This window comes from Aulostomus chinensis, chromosome 18, assembly GCF_037954235.1.
Source record: "Aulostomus chinensis isolate RoL2024-O1b breed Wild chromosome 18, RoL_Achi_v1.0, whole genome shotgun sequence".
Taxonomy (NCBI): domain Eukaryota; kingdom Metazoa; phylum Chordata; class Actinopteri; order Syngnathiformes; family Aulostomidae; genus Aulostomus; species Aulostomus chinensis.
Genome location: NC_141337.1, coordinates 24,202,408 through 24,217,182, shown reverse-complemented (window position 1 = coordinate 24,217,182; position 14,775 = coordinate 24,202,408). Strand labels below are relative to the sequence as shown.

The 14,775-nt window shown below is 43.3% G+C and overlaps 1 long non-coding RNA gene across 1 annotated transcript; it reads left to right on the top strand.

Moving 5' to 3' along the window:
- The first annotated feature begins 7,424 nt into the window (after positions 1-7,424).
- On the top strand, positions 7,425-14,420 carry LOC147245856 (uncharacterized). The gene is made up of 3 exons (XR_015110173.1): positions 7,425-7,509; positions 12,725-12,880; positions 14,399-14,420. It is a non-coding gene; the product is annotated as an uncharacterized LOC147245856 (long non-coding RNA).
- Positions 14,421-14,775: the final 355 nt, after the last annotated feature.

Genomic DNA, 14,775 nt, shown 5'->3' with positions numbered 1-14,775 from the left:
TGACATTTTCTCTAGAAGCTGTGGGGCGACACCAGTCCACTTTGGCAGCCTATAAAGCCAGACTGGCACTGAACTGAGCAGCTGTTTGGATCAGTTAAAGTCAGTTTTGGCTTCAAGCAGCGGTGAGGGTCACCTATAGTCTGTGAGCAGTCTAGCTTGACATCAGCTGTGATGATGGACAGAGAACCACATTTTTGTTGGCTCAATACAAGAGAATCAATCAGCAACAGGTAATGCAGCATTGGAACACAGTAAAGGTTTAACCATTGTGATATTGTGTGACAACAGGAAAAATGAATACGGTACATCACATATGCCTCTTTGCTGTGTGATTTTTTTTTTAAGCAGACCCTTTTGCCTTTTTGATTTAGATAACACAAAGGGGACATGCACACCCTCTTTCCACTGAAGTAAGATAACCTTGTATTAATCTGACTCTTATCTACTCTGGGCACCTCACTCTTTCGGTGCTGTTGGCTAATCTGCAATGAGAGGAGCTTCACAGTGACACACTGACACACTTTGCCTGGTGGGGGTAGAAAACTGCTTGGCATGTCTGATGTAACACTGGCCTACTTTTACAAATCCACAAGCCAAACGCATGAAAATGCCACCACATGTTGCACACAGGTCAGGCAGAAAGCCTCATATAGGTAGACACACATTCCTCTGATTAAATTATCTACACCTGAGAGTCATGTGTTAACCTCTTTGACTTCAAACTCTACATGAGTAGACCCAAAAAAAAAAAAGACTAACAAAATGAAAAAAGCCTGACTGAGTTCTAAAATAGTTCCCTGCTCTAACATGACTTACTCCCTACAAATGGAAGGCTCAGTTTGTGGGACCAAGTTAAACAGGTGTCCTCCCAGATTATTTATAGCAAAGGAGAAACACAAACTGGAATGTGTCTCTGTATGACGTATGGGACAAAGCCAGGATTGCGCCAGTCTGAGCCGCTGCCTGTTGCTGGCTCAACTGTCCTGCTAACCTCCTGGCCAGGTCCAAAGTGATTCTAAAATAGAAAATGCTGCTTCATTACAACAATCCAGATGGAATCACATTTAAGAAGAGAGAATTGGCTATGATATGTTGGTTGCTTTATTACTATTTAAAACAAAAAGATTAATTGTAGTACGTGTTGGTATAAAGCCGAGTGGTCCCTTTTTTCTTAAATCGCTATTCTCCTTTTCCCACCCTTCATACTCTAAAACGAGGTCATGTTCATAACAACATAAAGGGCAAAGAGAGGCGCTTACGAGGGAGAGAAGGGAGGGCAGGATACGGGAGGGGAGGGAAGTTAACCCAGTTCACTAACTTGATCTAAGCCTGCAAACAAAGCACCTTATTCAGGCTGACGCATCAGTGCTCTTCACAATGCTTTCAGTTATATACAAGCATATACATGCATACACACCAGTGTACGTTCCCTCACATACTCATGGAGCACATACTCTCACTCCCATAGGACTGTACCTTTTGGAAAGTGTGAGTGGTTTAGTAAATGTGGCATTTTTTCTAATAGTGTTAGCCAGCCTAGCTAGAGCTCACCAAGGTGACATTCCCAGGGAAGCCGTGGTGGCGGTTTGCTGCGTCCTCTATTTTCCTGATTTGACTCGAGCAACTGCTGCACTGGTGCTTGCATAAACAGGTCAGGAAGAAAGTAGGTCAGTGAGCGCGGGAGGAGAGAAACACGGAAAAGGAGAACTAAAGAGGGAGCGTGTGTGTGTGTGTGTGTGTGTGTGTGTGTGTGTGTGTGTGTGTGTGTGCCTGCTGATGGATGGATCAATGAAGGTTATGGCTCCACCGTGTCACTTTTGTTTGTCTCTTGCAGCAAAGATGCTCTTGGCAAACAGCAGAGACTGTGCTCTCATGTTCCCTGGTGCCCCTTTGCAGCCTGGAGAAAAGGTTTCGTAAGTGTGTGTGTGTGTGTGTGTGTGTGTGTGTGTGTGTGTGTGTGTGTGTGTGTGTGTGTGTGTGTGTGTGTGTGTGTGTGTGTGTGTGTGTGTGTGCCAAATGAGAGAACAGCGGAGCCCAAGGGAGCAGGGGTGCACCCCAGGACTGCAGAGATCATTTATTTCAAGATGACACACAAAGAACTCCCATCACCTTTGTTGGGCAGGTTCCAGGAAGCCAGTGAAGCCAGGTCAGATTCAAGAAACACAAGGGGAGAAATTCCCATCCAATACTGTATAAAATACAGACCGGAAGTTGCAAAGTACAAATACTTTGTTGGTGTACTTAAGTAAATTTTTTCAGGTATCTGCCCTATATGTTTATTTGAGACACTTTTACTTTTACCCTGTATTTTAACACAAACATCAGTACTTTCCACTTACATTTTAATATCAGGCTTTTGCTCAGATGTATGACAGATAAACATATGTAAAACTATGAGATGCAGATGCTTAAGGGGCTTGATGCCTTATTAACGAGATGATGGTAATGTATTTAAACTTTGGTTGCCACTTGCCAAAACATGTGAAGGACGAAGTAGAGGAAATCTGTCAAGTGAAAGATACCCACCATGAACACTCCATAAAAAAGGACAAGTCCCTAATGAGTCAAGTTAAGGACACTGGGCCTTGGAGACATTTTGTCCAGCTTTATTAAGAATGCAATGTCAGTGGTGTGTCAGGAGGGGAGGAGTATTGACATGAATGATGGCACTCACCCCAAGTGAGTACACAAAAAGAACAAACATCTTTGTTCTTGTTCAACATGACTTTTTGAGGAACTTAAGTTCGTATATTAGCAAATTCGGTAATGTCTTACAAGGCAACCACTTAGATGACTGTCTAATTCTATCTGGTAATGTTACGCTACTACGACAAATATTAATTTTCTCCGTGAGACACTGCAATGTATTACATGTTTGTTTTTTATGGCAGCAACACTGTAACATAACTTGTTTTAAAGTCACCAAACATAACATTTTAGATGAAAAGTTTAAAGGAACATATCACATTTTTGGAGAATACAGTTACTGTCTATCATTTGTCAAACCACACAAGCAGATAATACTCTTCTCTCCTCTCTGTGTGCTTTGTGGGGCTCCAGACCCCCACAGGATGGCTGACCGCTACTTAGCATAGCTTCAATATCACTGACCCCATGTTTACATTCAACTATGTATATTGTGTTTCTCCTGAGCAAACACACCTGTGCTTACATGTGTGCATTGCATGTGCACCTGCAAATAGGTGCAGTATGTGAAGGTATAGTGAATACATTGTTTCCCCATACTACTGCTGACATGACCTAGTTATATTGTCAGTCAGGTTCAACTCCCAGCAGTTCACTATCTGAAATCTAGAATTTCTTTTTCCACACTGTGAAACCTATGGTTAATTAAATATTACCACTGCAGAAACAGAACAATGACTTCTTTTAAATAAAATTATGTTTTCCTGGAAGAGAAACTTAACGGAATATGGATGAAAACTTTAGCCAGTCAACAGTCGGTGAAATTAAAAGTAATACTTCCATACTGTGAAGAAGTTAATCTGGTCACATATTGTGACATGCGAGGGCAGAACCATCCAAACATGGGCGGCGGTGGATCAGTAAAGTGAATGAGGTTAGCAGAGAGCTGAGGAATTGAACTACAAAGTGTTGCAGGTACAGGAATAAGAAATTAAAGAGTTCAATTTTGGAATAAATTTGAAAGGACCATTTATAAGCAATGACACATTCAATGCCCTGTGCAGTTGTTCAGCTACATTCAAACTGGTCTGTGGCGGCTGGCTGAGTGAATAGAGCTGGGGCAGGGAGTGGCCTGGCCCCAATATAGCTTTGGGCTCACGGTAGCACAACTGTTACCCCACCCCTTCGCTGTCTTCATCAGCCGCTCTAAGTCAAGCCCACACTTAGGGTATGCCCACACAAACCTTGGTGACCTGCAGTAAGTGTGCTTAGAAGGTAATATAAGAAGTGAGTGCACATCATGAAGCCACAAAGTTGTAACCGTTTTTTGGGTTCTTTCTTAAATGTGTGTTAGTATGTTACAAGTGTTAAAGAATGAGCACAGCATGATAGACAAGAAGCAAACCTGACTCATTCAACTTGTAAGCCAATACTTTGATTACAGTCAGTGTGTGTGTGTGACTAGTATTTTGTTTGTGTGTGTGTGGGTTGGGGGGGGGGAGCACTGCAGTGGCCGTTAATGCCATTGTCATTGTTCAGGATTGTAAGCTTGATAGCATCACAACGGGGCTGGATAAAGTCACAAAATTTTAGGATTGTATAGTCGATGTTGAAATAAAGGCCAAGATCAGAGTGAAAACTCTTGAAGTTTAGCAATCAGATAGCAGTCAGTTTTTTCTTTTCCTTTCTTTTTTTTGTTTTTGGACAACACACAACCCACTGCCCCCAAAACACTGCAGGACTTCATCACTACATCACAAGAAATGTTTAGTTGAGAGAAAAATGAAAGTAGAGTTCGGTGTTTAATTCTTCAATGCCCATGTAATAATGAAGCAGTAACAACGGATTTGGAACATCAATATGACTTACATGTCAAAGTTGATCTCATGGCAGGACAAATTTTGGTTATTTTAAGTCCGATTTTATGTTTAAACATCTCCGGTCCTGATTTTTGCTAGTTAAAAATACATATAGTTCAGACAGGTGTATGCATCTGCAATAATCAGAACAATTGGGGGGGGGGGGCAGCACAGGTCGATGGGGTGACAGAATGAGTGATGATGCAGGCCCGGAGGGCACAGAGAGGGAGTGGGAAAGCATTACAGAGAGAAGAAACAAAGAGCCAACTGTGTCGTTCCCCCCATGGGCTTCCTTCCTGTCGGGCCACAAGGCCATCAACTGCAGCCAGGAGAAAAACTGAAAAATATGCCCAGCATACCACCCGAGTGCAGCCACACCCAAACACATACACAAATGCACACCCATGCACACACACTCATACAAACACACACACACACACACACACACACACACACACACACACACACACACACACACACACACACACAAAAAGCAGCCCAACATGCACCTCCCTCTTGAACAGTGGAGCAACTCACAGAAATGATGTAAGAGGTGAGGGGGTGCAGCCTGACACAAATACCACAAATTCTGATGTTTGTGCATTGATTGCAGCTCCCAAAGCCACTCCATCTGAGCTTATTAAAGCCATCCATCCATACATACACACACGCACACGCACACGCACGCGCGCACACATGCACACACACACACAACAGCACAGAGGCTAATATCAGGTGAGCTGCTCCCCCGGTGGACTGGTAATACTAGATGTTGGAGAGACACACTGTTCAAAAAGTAGTTCAGATTAGATTCACTTACAGCACTGACACTTTAACAATCACAAATGGCAATGAAAGTATGAAAATATGTGCGTTATCACACATTTACACAGCTGCCAAAGCACTGATGACACTGACTATACCATAATCTGTCATCCACTGGTATGAATCAGAGGTAAAGCATCTTTGATAAAATGTCTCACATTCTATTGATGAAACATTGAATACTTGGTTGAGAGAGTTTAGATGAGTTTAGATATGTAGTTGTGAATTTGAGAAGATATTTGGGTCAGCAATCATTACTTTCAAGTATTACTGTTAAGACGTCATGGTTTAATGGTTTGCCATGAGTAACAAAACATGATAAAATAAATGAAAAGGAATATTTGTTGCCTGATGTCAGCACAGTTACTGTAACATTTCAGCTGAAGGAGCCACTGTCAATATTGAGCTGGGGTTTGTGATATGAAACAAAAAATTGGAACTGTGCTATTCTCATCCAAATATTGACTTGATGACTCTCAAAGCTTTTATGACACTGCAATGAGCCATTTACTGGTATTGTGCAATGAGTCTTGCACTTCAGTAGAAGAAAACAGATGAAGTGCTTGTGTATAATTACACAAAAAAACTTTTTTCTCTTACAGGGTGTTGCAACACATGACACCTTCTGAGAAATAAAACACTTTGGTTGTTAAAAATCTTGTGACTTCTGTTGGGTTTTGTCTGTTATGTCTCATTTACTTTGGCTGCAAACACTGTATTCATAGAGAGCCTATCGCAAGTCATCATGCGGTGTAAGCTGCAAAGCTCTGTAGAAGGTATTACACAATAGCAGGCAACCTGCCTGTAGTTATAGTTGAGTAACACACGGCTGCCTCTGTTACTCTGCGATGCAGGCTGGGTGAGTGTGGAATGTTTGTTTTGATTTTAGAGAACTCAGTCGTGGGGCCCAGCAAGGTACAAAGTGTGTGTGCATGGGGGTTGCACATGTGTGTGTGTGTGTGTGTGTGTGTGTGTGTGTGTGTGTGTGTGTGTGTGTGTGTGTGTGTGTGTGTGTGTGTGTGTGAGACTGAGGGGAGGGTTCACTCAAAGCAAATTAGCCTCAGTTGCCTTGCCTCTGTTTTTGTTTTCAATTCCCCATCCGTGGCAAAAAAATTAGGTCAGCAGTCACATGTGGTGTGTTTCAGGCAGAGAAGCAAAGAGATGGAAAAAAGACAAACATTTTGAACAGATATCTCTGTGACAGACTGAAACTAAAATGAAAATTGTGATGGATTGAAGCTAGAATTATTTACAAGGCAAAAATGTTTCTTTTCACTTGTGGAAGTCATGTGTTGCGCTCACTGTTGACTTTGGAAAGAGTCCAACGACGATGACCTTGTGGAAATTCACAGGTGTTGTCTCTGTGAATAAGCGTAGGCTGTCTGACATGAGTGCTTAGAAACAAAGGGAGTGGAGGAACAAGGAAATAAAGAGCAAAACATTGAAAGTCAGAGAGATTAAGAATGCAGCTTACTTGCTTAACTGCATTCATGTTGTTTATGTCACTCAGTTAGGTGGTTGAAATGTTTTTGTTTTTCTTTTTACTTTTCATTACTGATGCAACTAACAGCTGACAGTTTCTAACACAAAGAAAAAACTCATTATGTCCCTCAGTAGTATATTTACTACATGTACAACATGTAATTTGTTAGTAACCAAATATATAACAGTGCAAATGTTCCACTCAGGTGATATATTTCTGTGGTTTGTGTATAGAATGAGTTCAACTAAAGGACGAAGACAAAAAAAAAAGGTGTTGATAAAAAATACTTATGGGGTCATAAAACAACTAAGAATGACAAAAAATGTGTCTTTAAATAAGCCCCCCCCCCCCCCAAAAAAAAGTGGTCTGTATACAATTGTGTCAAAAACATCTCATCATCACTAAAGGGACAAAACGGAACAGTTGGGGAATAGCCCTGATCATCCCACACCTCTACGACTTCAAGATAGAAGAGACCGTCCAACAATATCAGCAACATTCTGACACTGACATTCTGACAAGCACTCCCACGTCACAGTGACTGGCTATGACTGAGGAGGTGAGAAAATAAACTGCTTGAAATGTCTTTACACATCTTTTTTTATTGGCAGCACATTGGTGCAGTGGTCAGCACTGTTGCCTCACAGCAAGAAGGTTCTGGATTCGAGTCCCGGCTCGGGCACAGGGTCTTTCTGGGTGAGTCTCCATGTTCTCCCTGTTCCTGCGTGGGTTCTCTCTGGTACTCCAGCTTCCTCCACAGTCCAAAGACATCAAGAGGGGACGAGGCTGATTGATACTCTAAATTGACCGTAGGTATGAATGTGAGTGTGAATGGTTGTCTGTCTATATGTGTTGGCCCTGCCAACTGGCAACCTGTCCAGGGTGAAACCCGCCTCTCGCCCGAAAACGACAGGGTGAGACTCCAGCCCCCCCCCCAGGTGACCCTTAATAGGATAAGTGGTAGAAAATGGATTTTTTTCCCCCTTTTGCATCACTAATTTGTGACTCCAGAATGCAGAAAGATTCACTCACATATACTTAACTCAGCAAATGACGACTGCAAAACTGTCCAAAAATGTCCATTTACAAACACTCAAAAGCATCGTCTGAGTTTATCCATGTCCTCCGTATCCAGCCTTGCCATGCTAACTCAAAATGTCGAGAAAAAAGGGAAATAAAGATGAGGTGCTGCAACATTAACTTACAGTAAGAAAACCAAATGACTGATTAAGCATCATTTTCTATAGCTGATAGCAATGGCAGTAGTGCTTTGGTACAAGAAACATGGATTTACTTTCCATTATGCCCTTTTAGATAAATTCAATGAACTGATTACTTATTAACTTTAAATAGCAAGCAAAATACAGCAAATCAGACATTTTAAAAGCTCATGGGTAAATAAAGCAGACCATTGTTACAAGAGTACTATTGGTTTATGCACATCATTGACAACTAATACAAATCTTAAATGGGCTGATGTATAAATAAGATGTTAGCTTCTTTAATAGCCAAGCATCCATCTCTTGTGACAGCTGCAGAATTCATCAGTATTTCAGTGGAGAAGCTCAGGAATGAGTCCTAAAACCCAGAAGTAAGTTTTCAGTGGTGAATGTCCAGTTCCATTGATGTCTTGAACATGGCTGATTGCTCAGACGGGGCTTAACGGAACTACAGAGATCGTCACAGACATTAAACCTCATCAAGACAAAAACAGAAGAAGCGTAAAACTAGTCGTGATGTTGAAGTTATTACATGAAGCTAACTTGAATATTCTTGTTGAAAAGTCTTTGAGGGGTGTTTCTTTGTGAAGATTATCCTGCTGAACAAAAAGTGTGTAAAACTTTTGTTTGCCACAATTTTTATTTCAAGCAATAATGATAAAGGGTTGCTTCCCTGTGCCTTTGGGTTGGGGAACGGGTCCTGACTGTGGTCTGCGCTCATGCACCAAACACCAGTTCAGAGTACCAACCCTTTTTGGAGTCCTTGGGAAGGGTACTGGATGGTGCCCCGACTGGGGACTCCATTTTCTTTCTGGGAGACTTCAACACTCACGTGGGCAATGACAGCGTGGCCTGGAAGGGTGTGATTGGGAGGAATGGCAGGCCCGACCTGAACCCGACCTGAAGTGGTGTGCAGTTATTGGACTTCTGTGCAAGTCGCAGTTTGTCCATAACTAACACCATATTCGAACGTGCACGTGGCACCAGGACATCCTAGGTCATAGGTCTATGATCAATTTTCTAGTCGTATCATCTGACCTGCGACTGCATGTTCTGGACACTTGGGTGAAGAGAGGAGCAGAGCTGTCAACTGATCACCATCTGGTGGTGAGTTGGATCAGGCGGCAGGGGAGGACACAGCGCAGACCGGGCAGGCCCAAACAAGTAGTGAGGGTTTGTTGGGAACACCTGGTGAAAGAATCTGTCAAAATGATCTTCAACTCCCACCTCCGGCAGAGCTTTGACCACATCCCAGGGGCAGTGGGGGACACTGAGTCCGAATGGGCCATATTCCGCTCTGCCATTGTCGAGGCGGCCGACTCCAAATGGGCCATGCTCCGCTCTGCCATATTTGAGGCGGCTGTTGTGACCTGTGGCCGTAAGGCTGCTGGGGCCGGTCGCGGTGGTAATCCTCGAACCCACTGGCGGACACCAGAGGTGAGGGGAGCTGTCAGGCTGAAGAAAGAGGCTTACAGGGCATGGCTGGCCTGTGGGTCTCCAGAGGCAGCCGACCAAGGCAGGCCAAGCAGTATGCAGCCATGGCAGTCGCCAAGGCAAAAACTCGGGTGTGGGAGGAGTTCGGTGAGGCCATGGAGAATGACTGTCGGTCAGCTCTGAAAAGGTTCTGGCAAACCATCCGTCACCTCGGGGGGGGGGGGGGGGAGTCGGAAACTTGCCCACATTGTTTACAGTGGGGACAGGAGGCTGCTGACGTCAACTGGGGAGATAATTGGAGTGGAAGGAATTCTTTGAGGAACTCCTCAATCCCACCAACACATACTCCATGGAGGAGACAGAGTTTGGGGGGGGGTCCAATCTCCGGGGCAGAAGTTGCGTTGCCAAGGCAGTTAAGCAATTCCGCGGTGGCAGAGCTCTGGGGGTGGATGAGATCCACCCTGGGTATCTCAAGGCTCTGGATGTTGTAGGGCTGTCTTGGTTGACATGTCTCTGCAACATTGCATAGACATCAGGGGCGGTGCCTTTGGAGTGGCAGACTGGGGTGGTGGTCCCCATCTTTAAGAAAGGGAACCAGAGGGTGTGCTCCAACTATGGGGCGGGTCACATTCCTCAGCCTCCCTGGAAAGGTCTATGCCAGGGTACTGGAGAGGAGGGTGAGGGCGGTTGTCGAACCTCAGATTGAGGAGGAGCAGTGTGGTTTTTGTCCCTGCCATGGAGCCATGGATCAGCTCTTCACCCTCGCCAGGGTGTTGGAGGGGGCATGGGAGTTTGTGTTTGAGTATGTAAAAGTGGTCAATTTGGATGGAGGAAAGCTAATGTGTGCAACCCCAGACCCATTTGAGAAATGTGTAGACTACAAGCCAAGCAGGAAGCTTCTCAGCTAGGAAGTTATCCTGTGTGTCTGAGAATTTTGCTGTGAATCCAATAAACACTGTTTGAATCTGAACTACAATTGGAAAAAAAAAACTCAATACCAAATAAGTGGCATTTTAGGGTAGAAGTATAATTTACAGTGCTATTGATCTGGGGATGTCAGCCTGTTTTAGGGGAGGGGATTACTCTCTTGTTCCAAACAATGTGGTTTCCAGCAAGCTACAGCGCAATCAATAAGTGTGTCACAATGTGTAAGCTTTACACACAGTGGGAGATGTTTGTGATTTATGATAATTGACATCTTTTACTGAACCTCACTGGCCATCTGTCATTACTGTGAAAGGTTGCCAATGTATTATGTCTCAACGAGGAAATCCTCATTGCAAGCTGTTACATCCTAACCTCACATCCTACCTGACAGACATGGTTTGAACCAAAAATAGGCATCAGTCAATCAGCTCCTTGTGGATTTCCACATAGCAGTCAAAATGTAGGTCAGCTCCACCCACTTTCTTTAACACCGCCAGTCGTGCTCTCACTCTTCCACAAAGTGAGTTTTCAAGCAGTGAAGCCTTGAGTGAACCCACCCGAGGCCTGTGGGGTAACAGGGTAAAGAGGTGCAGTCAGCGAGGCTGATCATGGGCAAAGCTCCAGCGATGGACAACATGCCAAATATTCCAATTCAGCTCTCCTAACATGGATATGTCTCGTGGCCTCCCTTTGGAGACCCTCCTCCTCCTCCCTTTTTTCCCTCCCGTACATCTGAGGAAATCTCCTCTCTGCTCCAAGAATCCTGACCATATACAGCAGCCCGTGGGATCACAAACCGCCACACTTAACTGTGTTCACGTGTCTCAGCTGGCTTTGATTCGGCCTCAACAGTCGACATAACATTGTGGCGACTCCCTCTTAGGAGTGGCCGTTATCTATCAGCAGTTTCAGTTCTATTCACTGTTAATGCAGTGTCGTGACTGCTTGTCTTGTCAACAAAAACAAGGCCACCTTTTAAGGAGACAAGAACCAATTAGGTATTTGGGGTCTCGCGCAGGAGACAGAATGATGTGGGGATTTTATATTTCCTCCTCATGCAGGAATGCGAACAGAAACGATTGTTGGGGGCCGCTGACAACAGCTGACTGCGCGGGTGTTGTTCGGTGACTACAGCTTTCCGCTATGAGTCCACAGCTCAGGGCAGTGTGTCACATAAACACACTTTCTCTCCATTACACCACTGGCAGATGGTGCTGTGGCCATTACAGGCTGGAGGTCTGACAAGAAGATTCACATAACAGTGAGGTTAAGTCATAGGTTATACAGCAGAATGTCACTATTAAGTTCAGCTCATGTAGATGTATCATTGCCTTTAAAATAAAATCATTTTATTAGTCTAATGAGCTGGTGAATTTTCTGGACCACTGAATGATCTTAGAGCTACAGTACATATCTTTTCCTATAGTTACACAGACATAGAGGATACAGAATGTGATCATGTGGCTCTTATTACTGTCAAAATGCTGTATGCCGAATGGAATCAAATTGTGAAAATGCAACGAGTCATTTAACAGGGTATGTGACACTCAACACCATTTATCCAATGTTTTTACAGCTGAGACAGTCAGAACAGAGTGCAGGGGAGTCTATGATGTAATGTTATTTAGAAAAAATGTCACCCAACTAAAGTTCACAAATCACCTCACATATTGCATCTTCCATATTTATGTAAATATGTATAAAATGTTCGTGGAGCCCCTCCACTGCATGTGCAAAAACAAGCATTATACAGCCGACACTGCAAAATAGAAAACATACATTCGCAAATTTCAAAGAATAAAACCAGCATTAATCATACATTGAGAGGATCACACACGCAGAGTAGGGCATCAAGCACAGCTGCAGTTTACAGAGGACAGGAGATATGGTGAGAGGGGGGAGTACATAAACTCTGAGCAGGGTGTCCCAGTGAGATAACCAAAATATGATCTGAAAGCAGAGAAGCTGAACTGCATTCAATGACCTGTTACGCAACTCGACAGAAAAAGACCTTTTTGAGTTAGACTGACAGTGGCCTTTCCACAGAAAAGAAACACACAAATGCAAGATATCCATGGGGCTGTTTATATTGTGTGTGACATACTTCTTTGCAAACATGCAGCCTCCCGAAGCCCTCCCATCTGTAGATAACATCTCCACACATGTACATTGCAGCCACATTGACACACTGTATGTTTTTCGCTCACGTTTGCATCAATTAGTGTCCTTCATGTTGCTCAAAGACATAAATGACCACAACTCCAGAGTGTGTCACAGTGTAACTGATGCTTTTTCCTACACAAAGCCCCTGAACCTAGTTTCTTATCCAGTTCCATCCAGTTGGTCACAAAGCAGCAAGCAACAGGCCTCAGGTGAATGAGACCTGAGAAGATTGCAAGCAGACATCCCAGAGCACCTCGTGCAAGATTATTTCTGGGATCCAGTTTCAGAAGAAAACACTGCACCGTTTCCTAACAGGGTCAGAGGTAAAAGCTGCACTGGATAAGCACTGCAGCAGCCACATCAGCTAATTCTTGTCCAAGAGAACTGAAGATGGACACATAATTTTACAAAATACACATATAAAAAATTCTACTTTAGAGGGAGTGTATAACGAGCACACATTATGGAGAATTACCTTTTATATGGTCCGGGCCAGTACCCTTGGGTCAAAATTATAGGGGGCTTTGTATATAATATCAAAGGAAAAGTTTGAACATGTTGAAAGTGACTGTCATCATGCCCGTCCTCCGTATTCCATACAGAGAGGCTATAATTATAGGCACAAAAGGCTGCAGTAGTTAAGAGTTACACAAGTCAAATCAATATTTTTCTCCTTTTAGTAGTGTCAAGGTTTAGTTTCAGTGATGAAACCAACATGTTGAAACCAGAGAAAGGACAGAAATTTACACTGAGAATGGCCACTCAAGATAAATTAAAAAAAAATCTCAAATAACCACATTTCTGGTTTTGTCCAGTCTGTATCTAACATAGCAAATCACACGTCATTTTGATGGTACATTTATGAATAGGGACGGTGGTGCTGCTATCATTCCTGCCCAGACCTCCTGCTCATTGTAGTTTGAACTGAATGCGCAAGAAACACTTGCGGTGATGCTTTCAGGCCCCAGAGGCTAGCAGGGATTCAGAAGAACCATTAAAGAAGTGAAAAGACAGAAGATGAAAAAATAAATATTGCGACACTCAAAAGCCCTTTCATCATTAAACAACCTAGACTGACTGTTAATTCATTGCACATAATAATACATTGCACAATTAAGTATCACGTATCAGATAATCCAATCTATGTTCATCATAATGGTCCTGATGGCAATGCCACATGATACAAGTAAAAGGAAAACGATACTCTGACTCAATCGTTGTTTTTCAGTCCTGGTTTAAAAAGCCTAGTTGTAGATCAACTCTCAGTTTCAATTGTCAATATTGTGACAATATGAAAGAAATTGTTTAAATGTAAACAAGATGTTTACCCTCCAGTAGTGTAACTTTAGCTGTTAGGATCTGCTTTTCAACACATACACAACTTCTGTGGCTCCAGACTGATGGACTTGACATGACAGGATGTCAAAATAGAAGACTGTGAGTGTTCTCCTTAGGACAACATGAATGGCTGTGCCAGGTTTTGAGGTTTCAGTTCAGACATTTTTCTCAGAACCACTGAGGTAAACCTCACATTGGCGAAGTGAGGCTCGTCAAACACATCAAGATAAATCACACGGGATTGGTCTTACGGAGTGTGCTAGTGTAGTGTGATGAAGTGGTGAAAGAGAATGCACAGGTAATCTTAGAAGTAAAAAAATAAGCATGATGACAGAGTTCATAACCACCTTTTATTTTATGGTTAAATATATTTTGGATATCGGATGTCCGCACCTGTTCCTAAATATAGTGGAATCCATATGAACACATAATGGACACAAGTGCAGAGTGCCCTGTTAACTGTCATGTTTCAGGATATGTTATTCCTCCTTTGTCTATTGCAGGATGCTTGGATGGCTTCCTACCACAGACAAAGGCCTCAGCCATGGGCCTGGATTCCTCATGGGCCTCCATGTGGATCTGCTTGTGCCAGCAAGTCATTAGCTCTGAGACAATGACCAGCCTTGTAGCTCAGTCCATGTCTCTGTAGCTCACCATCACTCTCCATCACATGTTTTTACACTTCATCTTCCCCCACACCCCCACACCCTCACCCACACCTCACCTGTCTTTCCTCACATTTGAAGATCTTGAGCGTCTGAAAATGAACAAGGTTTCCATTGAGGGACCTCACAGAGGAAACTGAAGAGGAATTAATTGCTTGAGATCATTAATTACACAGTTAGAGCAGTCAGCTTCCTCAGTAGAGCCACAACTAGAG